Raw genomic sequence first — 17,768 nt, 5'->3', positions numbered from 1 at the left:
CAGATTGGCTCATAGAGGCTGAGGGACTTTGTAAAATACAACACTTTGTTACATAGGATTTTGATTTAAAACCATATGAAGCATTTTAAATTTAATTAATTGGGATGTTGCTTAGAAAACTAGCCTTTAGAGTCACAGGAGATGGATAAAGCTTGCTAGAAGTGTGCAAGAGTCCACAGGAAAAAAAAACCCCACCTGTCTACTTCAAGAAGGTTATGAGAATATTAAAAGTTTAATATAGAGAAGTCAGTAGCATAGTGTCTCTGGCCCATAGCAGAGGACTTCTATTTGGTAAATTTACTTTAATTCATATCCAAAACATAACTTTACAAACCAGTCAGAAGACATGGACTATGGTGTTTCTCCTTTAAGTAAAATGCTAACAAAACTCTGACTCTCCAGTAAGAGCCCTTCCTATTCCTTCCCCAAAGACGAGGTAAAGCCATCTTACAACTAGTTAATTTTGTTTGGCTTCTCTGTGACTGAGCTTTACAACATTGACATTTGTCAGTAAAACATGGAGATTGAAATTGTGTATTTATGAAAAATTACTTCAGGAATTTTGGTGTAGTTCCAACTTAGGTCTATTCGAGTGTAAAGCAATCATTGAAATACAGATTTTTACACTTAAGAAGGAAATACAGAATTTTGTCTTCTGAGAGAAACTATTTGCAAAAGAAATGTTGAGGCTTGCATGAATTCCTGATCTCTTCCATCTTTGCCTTTAAGAAGGTGGATACTGCCTAATTACAGTACTAAGCAAAAATGTCACCCTAGAGATTTTAAAATGCCAACTGGGCTGAGATGTACATTCACACATCTCAGAGTAGGAATATCCACTGCAGACCCCTTATGCTCAGTTTAGGGCTGGATTCAGCTGCCCACACCTGGACACCTGGAGCAAGTTGAGGTTCCCTGAGCCATCACTCAGCTTCCAGCACCTGCCAGAGGAGTACATAGCTCCCCATTAAGTCTTTTATCTTCTGGACGCCTCAAGCATCTCGTAGACATCACTGTGCAGTTGATACAGCTGGTGACATGTAGGGAATTAGTGTCCTAAGGTAGTGAGGTGTCCCGTGTTCTGGGCTGATCAGACCTCTGCTGGCTGCAAGGAGCCAAGACCTCTTGCTCACATGCAGACACGTCTACATTGTCTGTGTCTGGAGCTGGGTCCCACCCTGGCTTTTCTCCTTTGGAGTCTCAGTGTATTGTCTGGTTTTGGTAAAAAAAGCACTTTATATTTCAGTCTTGGGAATAGCTGAAGTGCAGCTATGGTTTCCTTTAAGCATAGCTTAAAAATTACAGGAAGCAACTTTTTTATTTAATAAGTAAATTAATTTGAGTGAAATTCTATTTAATGTCACCTTGCTGGCACAGAGTAAGAAAAAGGAGGAAAGGTTACTGTTAACACAATCTGGTTTTCTGCTGGCTGTGGAATTTGTGCTATTGCAAACCCTCTGAAGTGCTTCTCAAAAGCTGGTGTAGAAGAGTCTCGCCAGGACAAGTGGCTTTTCATGCGTTGTTTTATTGACTCAGATTTGATGGTTTCCCATGTGTATTTAAAGGCTGAATTCCAGTCTCTGGTGAATGACTCGGAAAGCATTTAGTTTTGAACTGAATTCATTTGCAATTTCCAACAGAGGCATCTGCTGACCAGTTAGGAGGGTCCAGGTTCTTGAGTCCTACCTATTGTACTCTTGTGACATGCTTTATTTTGAGCCTTCTGTGCTTGTCCTACATATTTCTTTATAAATGAATGAAATGAAATATAAATAGCTTCAAAAACCAGTACCAGTTATTAAAAAAATCCCACCCATCTATCAAAACATGTTAAAAACTCATTTAACTTAGTGCTCACTTTCATGAATCACATTCTAACACAAGTAACAAAAGATCCTGGTTTGTCTTTATTTTCAATGTCTTTTTTTAATTGACAGAATTTTTCCTCCGTGTTTTACTAGTAAAAGCAAATGTACGGTATTCCCTCTACTTTATTTGTCACATAATGAAACATCTTGGAGGCAAGTAGTTGCATCAGAGGAAAAAACGTGGACTCTGGAACTGATAAAAATGGGACACAGGCAAGTGGGTATTTTCTGGGGTAATAATTGTAGGCATGGTTTTATGAGTTCCACAAGCCACATGAACAAAATACCTTGTTTCACAAAAATTTAGTAATTTAGAGGAACTTGCACTTTACTATTAAATTCTCATCCATTTTATTTGCAGTTTGTTTCTTGAGGTGTTTGTTGTTTTTTTTTTTTATAATATATTTCCACAGTTTTCAGAATAACAAAGTGAGAAGCTATCAATCTAATTAAAGCAGGCATGGCATTCAAGAAAGCAAAAACTGATAGCATGGTAGGAAGCTATAAGTAGTTTAAAAATTATTCTAATCAAGGAAAAATAGCTTAGAGTCTTCATAAGCAGATTTTGTATATTTGTGCCCTGAGGACAAATAATAAATCTGAAGCATTTCAGGAAGCCAATGGAATGAAATGACCTTTTTTTAAAAAACTGGAGTTTTGGGGAGGAAAATATATGGTTATACTGCAGCTAGATTGCTATTAAAGTAAAGTAGTGCTTCACCAGTTGATACACAACAAGAATGGTACCTGCAGCAATATTTATTTAATTGAGTCAGACAACATTAAGTTGAACTGCTGTTAATAAATGCTAACCTGTCTTTTTGTGGCTGAAGTAGTGCTTCCTTCTCCTGTGAACTACAACCAAAACAGTGAATATTCATTTGGTATCCAGGTAATTCTTATTTTTGGCAGCCTGATCTAAATACTACCTATTTGTATATGAACCTTGGTATGAGTCCATTTAACCATGGCATTTTCAGTGTAATTTGACTTTTGCTTTGAAAAAAAAAAAAAAAAAAAGAATGATTAGTGCAAGTTTCTAAAAGTGAATTTCTGTCATTGACAGAGAGCCTGGAAACTATGCTGCTTCTAAGAAGATATAATTTTCTTTTCTTTGAATGAAGAGAAGTTAGTAAGATATTAACTTCAGGGCTTCACCAGAATTTGAGCTCAATGCTTGTTTCAGCCGTCCCTGCAGTTTGGGGGTGGTTGGCCTGACCCCCGTAGTGGCGGTGAACCGTCCCCAGGAGGGGACCTTTGCGTTTGGCTCCAGTCCCCGGTGCTGCAGAAGCCATGACAATGATGCTGTAGCTTGAATGTCTGGGGATTTAAGCTCTGTCTTAAAGCTGGTTAGAGTCGTTTATCTCCCAAATTCCTATTGCAAAATTGTTTCAATGCTTCATTTGCCTAGTGATTAAAAAGGATCTAAATTACAGTGAATTTATTCAAGTCCAGTTTCCACCCTTTGTTCTTACTATGATTGTCCTTTGGCTTAAACAGCTCCTTTACAACCCTGTTATATTTAGTGATAGCAGTTATCCTCCCTCTAAACAAGACAAGCTTTTTCTGTCTGCTTTTATGACATATTTTACATTCTTCTCATCATCCTAGTAGTCCTTCTCTGCAGCTGCTTCAGCCTAAGTTAATCTTTTTTGAACACAAGCGTTCATAATTACTCACAATAATTGAAGTGATGTCTTAGCAATGCTTTACCAGTACCATATTAATACTCCTGCCATCGTTACTAGAAATAATTGAGCTGATACATTTTAGGGCAGTGTTTGCCTTTTTTCACATTGGTAGCTCATTGTCAGAATGTGATTGACTAATGTGAATTGAGCTTTCTCCTCCTCACCCATTTCTAGCTTATAGCTGAAAGTATTCTTGTTATCATCTGAAGTGTGTGACCTTACACTTTCTACAAGAGGCAAAGAATCCACTTTGTGTACTTTTTTCCAGTTGTTAATCATACTCTGTTTAAAAAGGTGCCTAATTTCTGATTTTAATGTGTCTCGTTTGAACTTCCAGGAGCTGGTTCTTGCTATGTCTTTTACAGTTTGTCTGAAAGTCCTTTATTAGGGGATATTTTCTTGATGTTAGGATACTTACCTATTGAAATCAAATCACTTCTCAATTTCAAGAAATAAATTATAACCTATAGTGATTGAACACTGTTTTAGTGTAAGGAATTGGTTTTGTATATAAGCAGAAAGTATAAAGCATATTTGCTTTTCTCCAGAAAAGCAATTTTCAACTTCGTTCTAAAAATGTGAAACCCAGCAATAGGTATTCTTGTAGCCTCAATTCCTTGTCCCTACAGGTCTGTGGAGGTTCTGTTTTGTTTGTTCTGCTTTTAAGGTAGACTCCGTTTACCAAGGACTCTGTTTAACATGTTCCGTATGACTAACCTGACTCAGGATTTGTTCCCCACTTGGCCAATGTTTGTATCATTCAGAACATGTTGCAGTTCGTGATTTCAGATCTGCTTCCACATTACTGATGAAAATGCTGACTGACGGCAATACTCACAAAAGTGCTATTTAATGGTGATTTGTAAGGGACAGCTGGCCTAAGTGATTCAAGCGTTTAGTGCCATAAATGTATGGTTTGATATTGTTTGGGACTATTTTTGAATATAGGGATAGTACATTTTTAAATAAAATGCCCTAGGAAAGGCTAAAAATGGTATTCTGAAACTAAGTGAATTGGAGTTGACAATTAAAATAAAAAGTTTCAGAATATTCTGGATACAAAAGTATCATTTCAGTGAAAAGAGATTCTATCATTTTCCTGCTCTGCTAATTAACAATGGAGAAGAGTAGTTATTATGTGAAATTCAGGCAGTTCAACAAGAATTCACTTGATTAATACATGCAGAATAATACGTTAGTCAAATACTGTTTTCCTCTGAGATCCCATTAAAAAATTGATCCAAGTTTAATTACAACATAGGACAGTTCTGTTTAGATGACATGGAAAACATCAAGGCTCTTCAAATAATGGCAATCAAACAAAGGGAATCGACAGTTGTCATGAACCAAACCAGAAGTCTGCAGATTTCATTTTCAGCCAAATGGCTGTACAATATGGGCGAGTGCTCTTTTGGTGATGGCACATTGCAATGAAAGGATACTTTTCATTATTTGTCAGTCATTTTAGTTCAAGAAGTCATTTGAGGTCTTGACAGGTATGTACAGGACCTTTGGATTTTGTGAGCACACTGCTCTGAGGAGATCGGTGACAGAGAAACCCCTGACCAAAGTATGCTGGATTTCATGAGTCAGGGTGTTTTGCTTTGGAATTAGATGTTAGATATTTTCTTGTGTCTACTTCTTCTCAAGGAGGAAGGTGAAGATAGCTCTGTTCTGCAGTTCTCTAGTGAGGATTGTCGTTTGAGAGCTACTTGAGGAAACAGGTTGAAGGGATGGGTTGTAGAGCAAATCTGAACAGGGATAGTTGAGGTCTACAGAAAGCGTAGAAGCAGGTAGAGTAGGAAGAACAGGATGGTGGAGAGGTTGAGGGGAAGGAGGCTTGCTGATGCAATGGGAGTGAAGGAGAAATAAGCATGAGAACAGAGGAACTAACAGAGATGAAGCTGTTCAAATCAAAGAGTATCTGCTTCTTCCTCGTGAAAAATTAATCCAAGAACTCAGATGTTGGGTTTGGGGGAGTTAGAACAAATGATTTGTACAAAATGCATGAAATTTGGGAAGTCAGCCTTTAATTCATAGTCAACATTCCTGGAATGTGCTACAATATGTGGCATAACTACATTTTTTAATTTAATGTAACACAATCCTTTGGTGGGTCTTCAGGAAGGAGTGAAAAATGGGATGTTCTTTCTTTGAGTGGTTATAGGGAAAAGCTGCATGACCACATCATAGCTCAGTAAAGCTCCATGGGAAACACATAAGCCTCAGAGCAGAAGTACTGATATTCCTGCTTAGATCACTAGAGCAAAGAAAGGCTTTCCTTCAGGAAATCTATCTGGACAGAAGTCTCAGAAACTGTAAAATAAGGATTATTATGATATACTGGATTTTAAGACATATTTTATGCCCCCAAATTTGTACTGATGTAACAATTGGAGTTCTAGGAAGGAAACTATGATCAAACTGGTATATTCCCTAGCAAAGATCCAATTCTAACAGGATAAAGATATCTTATACTGTACTAGCTTATTCGTTTTCCCTGTAAAAAGACCTATACTGATGTGAAGTACACTTACATGTAAAACTATACTTGTAGAGATGTAGTTATTTAACTATTACTTTCTTGTCCAGATGATCTGAGGCATTTCAGCCTCAGCTTTGAATTTAGCCATGCATTCATTTTTATGAATAATGCATCACATTAAAATGATCCACTTCAGCAGCAAAGATTTATTTGTTTCATAGAGTATTTGTCTTGAAGATTATTTTCAACTTTCCTATACTAATATAGCATCTTTTTTTTACCTTTGTGATTTCAAAGCACCCCAGAGAGAACACCAAAAAACCCTGCCTCACCCACCGCTCCTTCTTAAGAGATTTATCATGACCTCTCTTCACTTTGGCCTTTTTTTTTTTGCTGTCCTTAATGCTCTTCTTTAAAAAATCTTTCAGTAACTGTTACTTTTTTCCTGCTTCAAAAAATAAATTAAATTTACTGAGGTAGCTATTCCTAATGGTATGATTCTCCTAAAACAATCCACCCACGTTACACATCTCTGAAAATTGCCATTTGCACAGAGTGAGTAGAATTAGTTATAAAAATATTAAAATCTCTGAATGCCACATCTGCAGTGAATACTGGGAATTTGTTTTGGCTCGTAGACTGTGATCCCTAACAAGAGTCTTTTTTTTTTGATAGTCAGTGCAAAAAAAAAGAGGTGCCTGCTAGCAAGAAAAAGATTTCTTTCCTTCATTTTCTTGGAAATAGCTGTATTTGTAGGGCTAGCTAAGCGGAATCGCATCTCTTTTCTTTGCATACATTCATTTTTTGTGCTCCATAATCCTTATTATTAAGCAATGCTTGAAACTTTTGTGCAACCGAATGCAAGTTATAGGTAGCCTTCTGTGGAGTCCATCACAGACGCCTATCCCTCCATGTTGTTTATAAAAGAAGCGTAATCATTTACTGCATGAGGACTGGCTCATTAAGCATCTTAAGTGTAGGTTCAAGTGGTCTGGACCATACCCGTGGGAGTTATCAGGGGCTAACCACTCAAGTGTTTACTCAGTTTTTGTAAAAGTTTTACAACTTTATATATTCTTATCAGTAGCTGACTTAAGCAGCTGAAAGCTAATTTGGAGATACCCATGTGAGCCTAATTATTCACAGGATTTCAGCATAGCCAATTTTAGTGGTAAGATAGTTCAAGCGGTAGAAGTTGCTAATGTGGGTTGGACAGATCTGGGCTTAGCTTATACAGTGTGGAGGGTCTGTGTATTTGCATGTGATAAAATGCTTTATTTCCTTTATTTGCTATTTTAAAAAAATCTCTCAAAACGTATCACTTAAGAAGGAACAAGGAAAAAAGCATTCAAAAGCTGGAAGATAATATTGCATGGTTTTGATCTTTCTGTTATTATTATTTCTCTATGGCTGCCAAAATATGGCTATCTATTTTAAGCTTAGATGTAATTTCCAAAGTGCTATATGTACTCTTTACTACACTGTGTAGAGCTGTGTATGTAATAATAAGCTGCACATATCTCAAAAAAAAAATCCCATGTACACCTATATGCAGAGTATCAGCAGCCCTTGAGCTTTTGACATATTGCCAGGACAATCTGTAGCTCTACTTGTGCACTGCTGGCATTTCAAAATATTGACATGAAAAATAGATGGAAAACTAATTATGAAAATTATATCAAATTGAAATATGGTGCTTCATTGAGATAAACTGCAAAATAAAGACCAGGCAGTGTTATAAGCATGAAGTACATCAAATTCATTACAGCCACAATTAGTGATCACAAATGTTCTACCATGAATATTTTTGGGGAAGCAGGACACTGGGACATTCCCCACTCCTCCATGTCTTTGCTCGCTTGTAGGCATGGAGCAGCTTTCCCAGGAGGCCACCGTGGTGCTTTTTTAGCCTCACTCCAGAACAGCTCTGTCACTGTTGGGATTCACTCCTATGAAAGTAGGCTTCAATCTACTCAAGAAGCAGTTTATTCAATAAGATCTCCTACCTCAATGATGATTTGTCCACTGCACTAAATAATACTCTGCCAGTCAAAATTAGGCTCCCCCATTTTTCCAGATCAAACATGGGCATGTTTGGCCCATATTTATAGATCAGTTTGAAACTCCCTAATGTGCTCAGATTTGGGAAGCATATTATTTACCAAAAACACCCTCTCACTTATATACTAGTTTCGCTATCAATGGGGAGCAAGATCCAGAAGCACTAACTCCATTCATAAATTCATAGATGCCTTCCAAGAAAAGCATCAGTATCAGAATAGAGAATGTGGACATGTGGAGAAGGGCTGATATTTGTGACAGCCAACGTTATAGTGTGAGACAGCAAAGTTACAACTGCAAAGTATCTGGAAATCCTAGCAAGAAAACATCTCGATTAGCATACGTGGCAGGGCTGCACTTAATGTAAATTAGGAAACCTGCTCATTTTCTGAACTTCTAATCTGCCTTGAACAAGAAAAATGTGGTTGAGACCTAGAGATGGAAGGTCATATTTCCCCCTTTGTGACAGCCACACTTTCCTATTGATTTAATCGTATTGCAAAAAAATAATGAAGGGGGAACTTCACTGTAAGGCTGCGGGTCTTTGAGATGTTTTTCTTGTTAAGGGCAGATTAGGAGGTCAAAAAGCACAGCCATGTTTTGATCTTCATATTTTTAGCCTTCTCTTTATATGTTAATGGGACTGCTGCTCCCTAGTGTAAGTCTCTTGCATGTTACTTTGACTTACCGTATTTTTTAAACCCTTTTTAAAACTGCAGTAAAATCTTGGAACAGTTATCCTACTACAGGCACAGTGGGGGTTGTTTTCTCAGAGAGGCAGACTTTCAGCTAAGTATTCATTCATGGAACTGAATCAAGCAAGTTTTAAGGTTAAATTCAAGCATCTAGTTTGAACACCCGCAGGAGCAGCACGAACACCTGGGATGCTCTGCTCCCACTCACTCCCTGCATGCCACAGCCTGGATCCCAAATATTTTTTCCCACTTCTGTTCCAGATCCTGAAATGCAACTCAGACCTCTTACAGGTGTTTATTTGCTCTGTTTTGTCCTCATATTGCCATAGCTGTGGATAAAGCTTTCTTCTTTCCAGGAAAGCCATGGGCCGGTTTGGAAATCAGGTAGTGGAGGTCTATTTCTGTAGCACACAATTTTTGCACACGTTGTGGTATTAGCTGCTATCACACGAACATTGACTAGGCTTCAGATCTGAATATTGTTTTCTGGTTTAATTTTTTTCCCATAAGTGCATGGGACACCATGGGACACCAGGGGCACCAGGGACACCAAGGGGCTGCAGCTCGCTCAGGTCCGTGGAGCGGTGTGCGCCAGTCTGGGGGATACAGCTCAGCCCTGTGCTGCATCGACCCAACAGCAGCTTCACTGCCAGGACAATTTTTTAAGATCCTATATTGAACATGAGATGACTGCAGAAGACTAGCCTTTAAGATTTAGTCATAAAGTGGTCTTTCAAGGACAAAGACTTCAATAACAGCAGTCTTTTTCCCCCAAATTGCTGTTTACGTTGACTGATAGTTTACAAGTGGGTTACTGCTATTGGTTGCTTGCTTTTATTTGCTTTTCTTATATCTGATCTGGAAGTGCTGTTGCATATTTGGGATGGATAATGTTTTGTCTAGAAGTAAGTTAGTTTCAGGCAAAGTAATAAAATGCAGAATTACTTTCTCTGCTTTCTTGTGACTCTTAACTGACAGTATGTGTTGTCAGATAGAAATAAAAGTGCGGTGTTATAATTTTCTGTCTGTGGTATGTATGTCTTAATATATACCATATGGCTGGGGGGCATTGCACCAGATTTTTTCTCATGAGTGTTTTTTTTCTCACTAGAGTCAAAAGTAGTAATATGGAAATGAATGAGTAAAATAATTTGCTCTCTCTCTGGGCTTGTTGTCTGTGATTGTTCTTGCTTATTTTGGTATGTAAAGTTTTGTATTTAGGTTTTGTTTCCTGAAAGTTTTGCTGCTGTTCACATTTGATAGCTTGTACTGTGTTTTCTGAGGAGTTTTCTCACATTTGTTAGCTTGTACCATGTTTTCTGAGGAGTTTTCTTCTTCATAGGTACCATTCTGCTTCCAGTGGGCAGAAATCCTGACTGCTGGGCATGCTGCTCTTCTCTTTTGTAACTGCTTAGTACTGCTCTTCTCTTTTGTAACTGCTTAGTAAAATACTCTGAACATTGATGATTATTGGGGAAACACAAACACAAAGTTGCAGTATTTAAGATAGAACAGGAGGCAAAGTAAAGTATTGCCCGTTTCGCAAGGGAAAGGGAACAACTGCCAGACTTTGCAATGATCAGCTTCCAGTTTTCTGTTCTGTCCTGTAGTACTTGTGAAAACAGATGTTAAAGGTGCACTAAGAATTAAAGCCACTGTTTGTGTGTTCATAGAAAAGGAGTTTTTCTTTTTTGCCAAAAATACCACAGAAGTCTGCAAATCGCAGCTGATATTTCTGCTTTGGTGATGAAAGAAAGTGTGAGAAGCGTGTAAAAGGGAAACGCTTTGATTTTCAAACTCCAGCTTTACAGAGTAACTGAATATCAAAACTTCTGCCTCTGTTCCCCCCATGCACCTCGCTGCTGCTCTTCCGCTGGTGACAGTGAGGTGACACTGCATGGCGGAGGTATCACCCTGGTGGGAGGCAGTCAGGCACTGGTGGCTGACGCTGGTCTCGGCAGCCTGCTGTCACAGCCGCGCTGGCTGTCACCTCTGGGCTCCCCCCGTCCTCTGTCTCGCTGTTGGTACACAGCACCTTCCTGAGCACACGCTCACCCTCACGGGGATGCTTTAACTCAAGGCCAAAGCCTTGTCACCACTGCCAGCCTGCCAGCCCAAGTTTGGTTCTCCTACTCTATCAACACTGTAGATGTAATAGATCTGTGGTTACGGAGGAGGCAAGTCCAGCAGTTTTTATCTTGATACATCAGAACTGTGGAGCGTGCAGGACTGTGCTTCCTTCCATCGGCTAATATGATCTGGGCAGAGGTACTGATGGGTTTTAGCCAGCGGTGTTGAATCTCAGCATAGTTGCAAAAAAAACCCCAACCTCCTGGAGACTGGCAGTTTTAATTGAAATTCCTCTGTTGAATCTACAAAACCATTTTTCCTCCCCCACTTCTCCCTTACCTCTCCCACCAACTTGTTTGGTGGTTTCTTGGCTCCCTCCATCCCTTTGCAAAGACCAAGAATGACCATGGTGCCCATTAAGCAGCTTTACTTACAGTTCTAGTTTTTATATTTGTGAATCCTGAGGAATTTGTAATTCTTTCCCCAAAGGAAAATTCTTTCAAAAAGGCAAACCAGTGCTCCTGTGTCACAGGTGTCAACTGCTGGAAAAACATGAAAGTCTTCTTTGCTGAACACAGCGTTATAGAAACTGTAACTAGTGTTAACAAATTGCACATGTTGTAGTGGTTGGCCATGTTTAAATGTATGAAGATAAAACCATATTCTGTCATTGCCACAGCTGGCTTTTCCCTCGCAGATGTGTAGGTCCTGCACACAGTCTTTCCTGAGCTGATAGCAAAGGCTCTTATGACACATGCCTGCCCCAAAAACCTCCGGCTCTGGGACTGGGCATGCTGCAGGTCACTTTGGTATCCCAGCAAGGCAACACAGGGCTGTAGGAGCCTTACACAGCTCACCCAAACGCGGGCATCACTGAGGCTGCTGTAAGCTGAGCCATTGGGAGGGAGGGGATCAGGATACCTGGAGCACCTCCAGGACTGCTCCTCTGGATAGAAACTGTCTCCTGTCTCCAGTTCTTTGGATATGTTGCAGTCGTCACTGGTGAGGGCCACACCATGGTTTCTGTACACAATACGTGTTTTCAAGTTGACTTTCAGGTCATCTGAGATAAAGAGTTGGGGAACAGGGCAGAATAACTTGCATAACAACATCACTCCAAAACAAGAAGAGATGTCTGTAAATGATAAATACTCCATCTGGAAAAAGATTTCCATGGAAGTCCCTCTGGTTTCATTATATAGTTATCCTTATTGATTGGTTTGACTGACTTAATTTGCTTTGGAGGAAACTATCAAGTTTAAAACGTCAGAGTTCACCGATAATGTCAATAACAGAGATATAAAGTGTAATTAGGGACAGTGCAAGTGCAAAGAAGATACCAGGCGCTGAGTGCATCCTTCAGTGACTGAGACAGTGACGGCAATGTGGGCAAATGCGAAATATATCTGCAGGCGAAGGATCAAAATAGAGAAAATGTGTTACAAGGCAGACTGCTGCCAGAAACCATTAAGTTCATTTAAAATAAATTAAAGCGAGATTTAGGGTTTTGTAGGTGAAGCCTTGAAGCCATTATCCCAATTAGTCATACTAGGCTATAGAAGATCAAACAGGCTATCGGGACGTGTCACCAGCGCCAGTCTAGTCAAAGACGAGGTGCTGTCAGTATGCAAACCACTCAGCCCAACACAGCTAGAGTCTGGGGTCAAGATTAGTTTAAAAAAATTGTTTTGGAAGCTACTGCCTTGGAAAGGATGCATTATAGATCTAATCAGGATGTATGTGTGCTACACATGAGTGCTGGGTAGTTATGTTTTTATTGGGCTGCGTAGTTGTTTTCTAGTTCCTGCACAGCAATGTTTCATTTCATGTTGCTTGTGCCGGTAAGCAGGAGCTTTGGTAGGTTCATGGCTCTGTTTAAGTGAGCAGGTCAACATGGTTTTGTCAGTTAACACTGCTGGTTTGCAGCTTCACCTCTACCAAAGCAAATTCAGGGCAATTCCAGGGGCTCCAGGGCTGCCTTGGTGAATTGTCACTGCTGTAAGAAGAAGGATGTGGTTACTGCTGGCCCTGAGGATGAGCCTGGTGGGAGCAGATGTCTGGCGTGATAACAGGGTGGTCCTTTGCCACATTTGTCACTGCTACAAAATGTGCCAAGCTGTGTGTCTGATGTTTGGCTCCTGGGACATAGATTAAGGTTTGTGAAGTGGAAAGATTCAGAACAATGCCATAGTTTGGGGAAGTTGTACAAGAGTTGCTCATACAGATGAGACACTCACAAGCCAAATACAATAACAGTTAAAAAAAAAAAAAGAAAAAAGTAAGTGAATGCAAACCAGGGACAGCTGCTTTTCTGCAAGAGAGTAAACTGGAATACGTTGCTAAAACAGACTCACAAAAAGCTAGTACAGAATTAAGGTATCAGCTTAACAAGTTTCTATAAAGAAAAATATAAAAGTTGCTATTATAAAACATGCTGGGACTGTTAGGAAAACATTTAAAATAGATTTTGGCTCAAGCCCTTGAAAAGAGATTTTTTTCTTCTTCTATATTTCAGCAACACAGTAGCTTATTAGCATTTTCTATTTATGTTACTGCTGGTCTCTGTTTACTGTTACTAAATCTACTTGCCTTGGAGCACTTAGTACTGGGTTGCTCTCTATGGAGCACTTAGACTTCAGCTGTAAATTGTCCTCTCATCCTTCCTGACAATGGCCACCCTAAAACCACCAACACGCTGCAGACCAGTGTCTCACCTCCCCACCCCCCTGACTCACACAGCCATATCGCACGTTACACAAGGGGTTCATTCAGTGTCTTGGGGAATTATGCAAATGAAAGGGGATATTCTCCTCCCTGTGCACCACAATTTCCATATGTGTAACTCCCGTTAGGTTTAATGAGACCAGCACTCATAAATCCCTGAGATGAAATTATACCCCTAAGTGGGTTCTAACAAAAGGCTGCTCAAAAGTTTTGATTAACAATCCATTAAAAGTAGAACATTAAAAGAGAGATTAAGCAAAAAAAAAAAATCCTCTCTTTCAGAGCAAATTTTCGTAAATCTGTACATTAGGGGGTCAAACCCTGAAAATCTGTGTTTCTAGTGAAGTGCTCGCTTCAGTGAGTATTCAAAAAATCTGAACACTGTTCTTGTTAGCACCTCAGTGCCCTAACCTGATCTACTTCATACCTGGATCCCAAATTACGAACATGATTCAAATGTGAACTTTCAATAAATTGTTGTTTTCAGAACTATAAAGAAAACACAATTAAATTTTATGTATGTAGCAAAAGGTTATAAGCCCCATACTTCTTGTCCCAAGCCCGAGTCACTTCAGCACAGCAGCACCCCCACAGAATCAGATTGTTGTATTCAGGCTCTGGTTGACTCCTGAACACAAAAGGAGTTATGGATTTTAGTGACAGACTTTATGAAGTTGTTATACACTGATCTTTTTCTACTGTTCTTATTAGCCTGTGGATGGTATTTTCCCCAGCATTGCATATGCTGAAAGGGTCTATTATTTAATAATGAAGCAGTAATAATAATAGTGAAATAACCACATGACTTCAGGAAAGATAACGGTAATATATTGCTGGGTGGAAGAATGTATGTCACAGTTGCTGGTCTTTTCTTTCTTCATACTACTTAATAATTTATCAAACCATCCTGACCCTTAATTGATCACAGGGGCCACCAAGTGCTTTAGCAGTCTGTTACATTCTATCAAACGAGATGTGTTTTTCCTCTGAAGCAGAATGAAATCATCCCCCAAAAATCAATCAGCAACAGCATGTTTTAGCTAGGTGGGTGCAGTTCCCTTAGGGCCAGATTCTGCACCTTCACGCACTTTGAAAGGGACTTACATGGGTAATTCACTTGCCTTTAACTGGGTGCTTGCTTGAGTACAGACTGCTTGAGCTAATACTTGTACATTTGTATTCATATTTTAGAAACAATAGTTGCCAGCTCCAGATATTTCTTTACTCCCAATAGTTCTTTTTGATGCAGATTACTAATGCTTTTCCTTAAGTATAAGAAACCTGATTTTCTTTGTACCACTAGTTCCCCACAGAATTTTAAGACATTTTAGAGTTGTGAAAGGGGTTTGTAACAGTTTAAGGATGTTGCTCAAATATTCTTCCAGCAACTAAAAATAAACCATTACTTCACTTGCCATAGCATTCAAGCAAAGCACGTAATTCATTTTTACATGAGTTTACAGGTAAGGATCAAAAAGGTCCTTTAAACATCCAAGCAGACCCATGACAAAAGGAGGTACCTATCTCTGAAAATGTGGTCTGAAAGCTGCAGCTCCACCAGCTGTAAAATGCACTTAGTGTCTGTGTACATTTAGTGAATAGATTTTATCCTAAAAATTTCCTTAGGGCCTGCACTTGGATTTCTGTGAATTCAGGTCTTGCCAGCTACCTGCCCAAAAGCGACACAATCTCTGTTGCTCCCTAAATGATGTGGAGAGGCACGTGGCTGTCCCTTCCAGGAGGACCCTGGTTCTGTGGTGGTCCTGGAGACTTGTCCTACAGGGCTGGGTCCTTCCTTCCTGAGGACTTCACTAAAAAGCCAGGCTCCTTGTCTATAGCCACCAAGCTTGTCCCAGCACTCTGGCATCTGAGTAGTGTGGTCTTACATGTAACAGGAGAGTGGGGTGACCTCTATGTACAATTCATCTTCAACTTCACAGAGAGGATGAACTTTTGGGAAGGAGAAGCTATGAACATAAGCTCTCTGCCAAAGCAATTGCTTTAAATGATAGATTGTTATAAGAAATGTGGCTACCAGCATCTCTCTATTTTGGGGGAAAAAAAAAAAAAAAGGCAGCAATTGGTCCCTGGTGCTGCATGGGAGAAGCAAGCTGCAGGCTCTGGTTTGGCCGCTTGGCATGAGATTCAGCACGGGAGGTATATTCTGGCACAGTCCCATTTGCATCACTCCCTGCTTTGTAACACTAGGCAGAACCCTGCTCAGATTGTGGGTTTATGGATCACCCTTTGAGATGCAAGAGCCGGGGTGGAGAATGTAGGTCCCCAGGTCTGTTTCCTACAGGAAAAGGCTGCTCCTAGGACTAAGTACTTCCTTTTTACATAATGGAAAATCTAATTTGAAAGTGTCTGTTTCTGACTTAAATTCATTATCTACTAATCAGGAATGATTACTTTCCCAAAGATCCCAGAGTGATTTGGCACTTACAGCTTTATTTTCTTGGTATTTCATCAATATTTTATGTTTGGCATTTTGCTGTCGCTGTCATGCATAACTTCAAAAATGGAAGCATGTAGCAGATAATCAGTTTAGAGGCCGCAAAATCAAAATGTAGTCATTCATTTCACACCTGTATTTAACATTAACCCTCTCCTTTACTGTCATACTCAATTCATGTAATAGATAGGAAATGGTAGACTACCTACCATCTGGTTCAGTGCTGGGAAGTCTATTGCCACTTAGCCTTGATGAAGGATTTGCCAAGGACCTTGACATGCAGATGAGTTACTTGTATAAGTTTCTGGTTTAGGAAACTGTTTTCTAAGGAGGATGTGTAAGGAGGACACGTAATATTTTAATAAGGAACATTACATAGTTACCACGTATAAGTCAGGACTATTACAGATCCACATCTCTCAGGCTTAGAAAGTAGGAAAAAATGTGAATCTTACTGACCGTTTGGGAAAGCTACATCCTCCCCTTTTGGGAAAGCAGCACACCACAGTGAAAGTACTAAGGAGTTCAGGAACAGCACTTGGGCATGGCCATTTATGGACCACCTAAAACAGCATCTGCATATCTCATTCACCTTCCTGTATACCACCTTATAAAAGAGGGAAGCTATTTCCCTCCATTAGCTGCTACTTCCTTACTGGTGTATCTGATTATCAATAAAATTTTGCACATGTAAAGATTGAAGCTGTGTATTTGTCATCTGACTTTACCTAGGATTTTCCATTCAATATTTTTTCTCTATCCCCAGATTTCTTGTATTTAATCTATCTCTTGAAATTTCTTCACATAGAAGTTCTTTGATTCAGTGACCTTAGATAGTGCATTGAAGAGGGCTAAGCACATTTTTAAAGGTTTACACAATAAAAGCAGATGCTGAGTAAAATCTTGGGAGGGACTGAGCCTGTCTAGTTCCTCTCCTAGCAGTGCTGTTGGCAGGTACAAAGCATGTCTGGGATTTGAATGATTATACTGAGACTCCTAAAGCCTCAGCAATTTTAGGGAATGGAGAATCTAGAAAGTGCAGATGTCTGAAACACATCAGTATGATGAGAGCACACTGTAAAAAAGAAGGGAAAAGGAGTTCAGAGAGATGCTAACGGCATCTTTGCATGTAGCACGTTTTAGAGCTGTGGATGTGCAGCTGTCACAGACCTTTGAACATTTTGGTATTAAATAAGTGACATGGAAATACTTGATTATTTGCAAAAGTGTTTATAGAGTTTTGTATAGACAGACCTAAAAATTTTACCTTAGGATTGATACTTTTTTTAAATACCAGACTTGAATGTATATAGTTGCACTGATGAACAGAACATGCCAGGGGATGCCTGTGGAACAATGCTGACCTGAGCCAAACGCCTTAAAAGAAGGCATGCTCTTTCTTTGAAGCTGTCTGAGGTACATACAGGATACAATTTTGTTCTGAAAGCTGCTATATAATCAGGGTTGTGTTGTATTAATTTTATTTACTGCAGAAGAATACTGTTTCCCATTTATCCTTGGATTTGTTATGGGGAAAGCAGCAGGTCAGAGAGGGGATGGAGGAGAAGGGAGGAGTTGCCTTCCACAGCAGGGGACTGCAAAAAGACTGGAAGCAAGAGGGGGTAATACCATTCTTTATCCTTAGTTTAGCGAGTTCCTAGTATCAATTGCATTGCTCCATTTTTTGGCATTTTTGTGATTTTTATGTTCGTCTTTTCA

The sequence above is a fragment of the Charadrius vociferus genome, unplaced genomic scaffold (assembly GCF_000708025.1).
Source record: "Charadrius vociferus isolate BGI_N301 unplaced genomic scaffold, ASM70802v2 scaffold704, whole genome shotgun sequence".
Lineage (NCBI taxonomy): Eukaryota > Metazoa > Chordata > Aves > Charadriiformes > Charadriidae > Charadrius > Charadrius vociferus.
Note: the sequence above shows the minus strand (reverse complement) of the source record.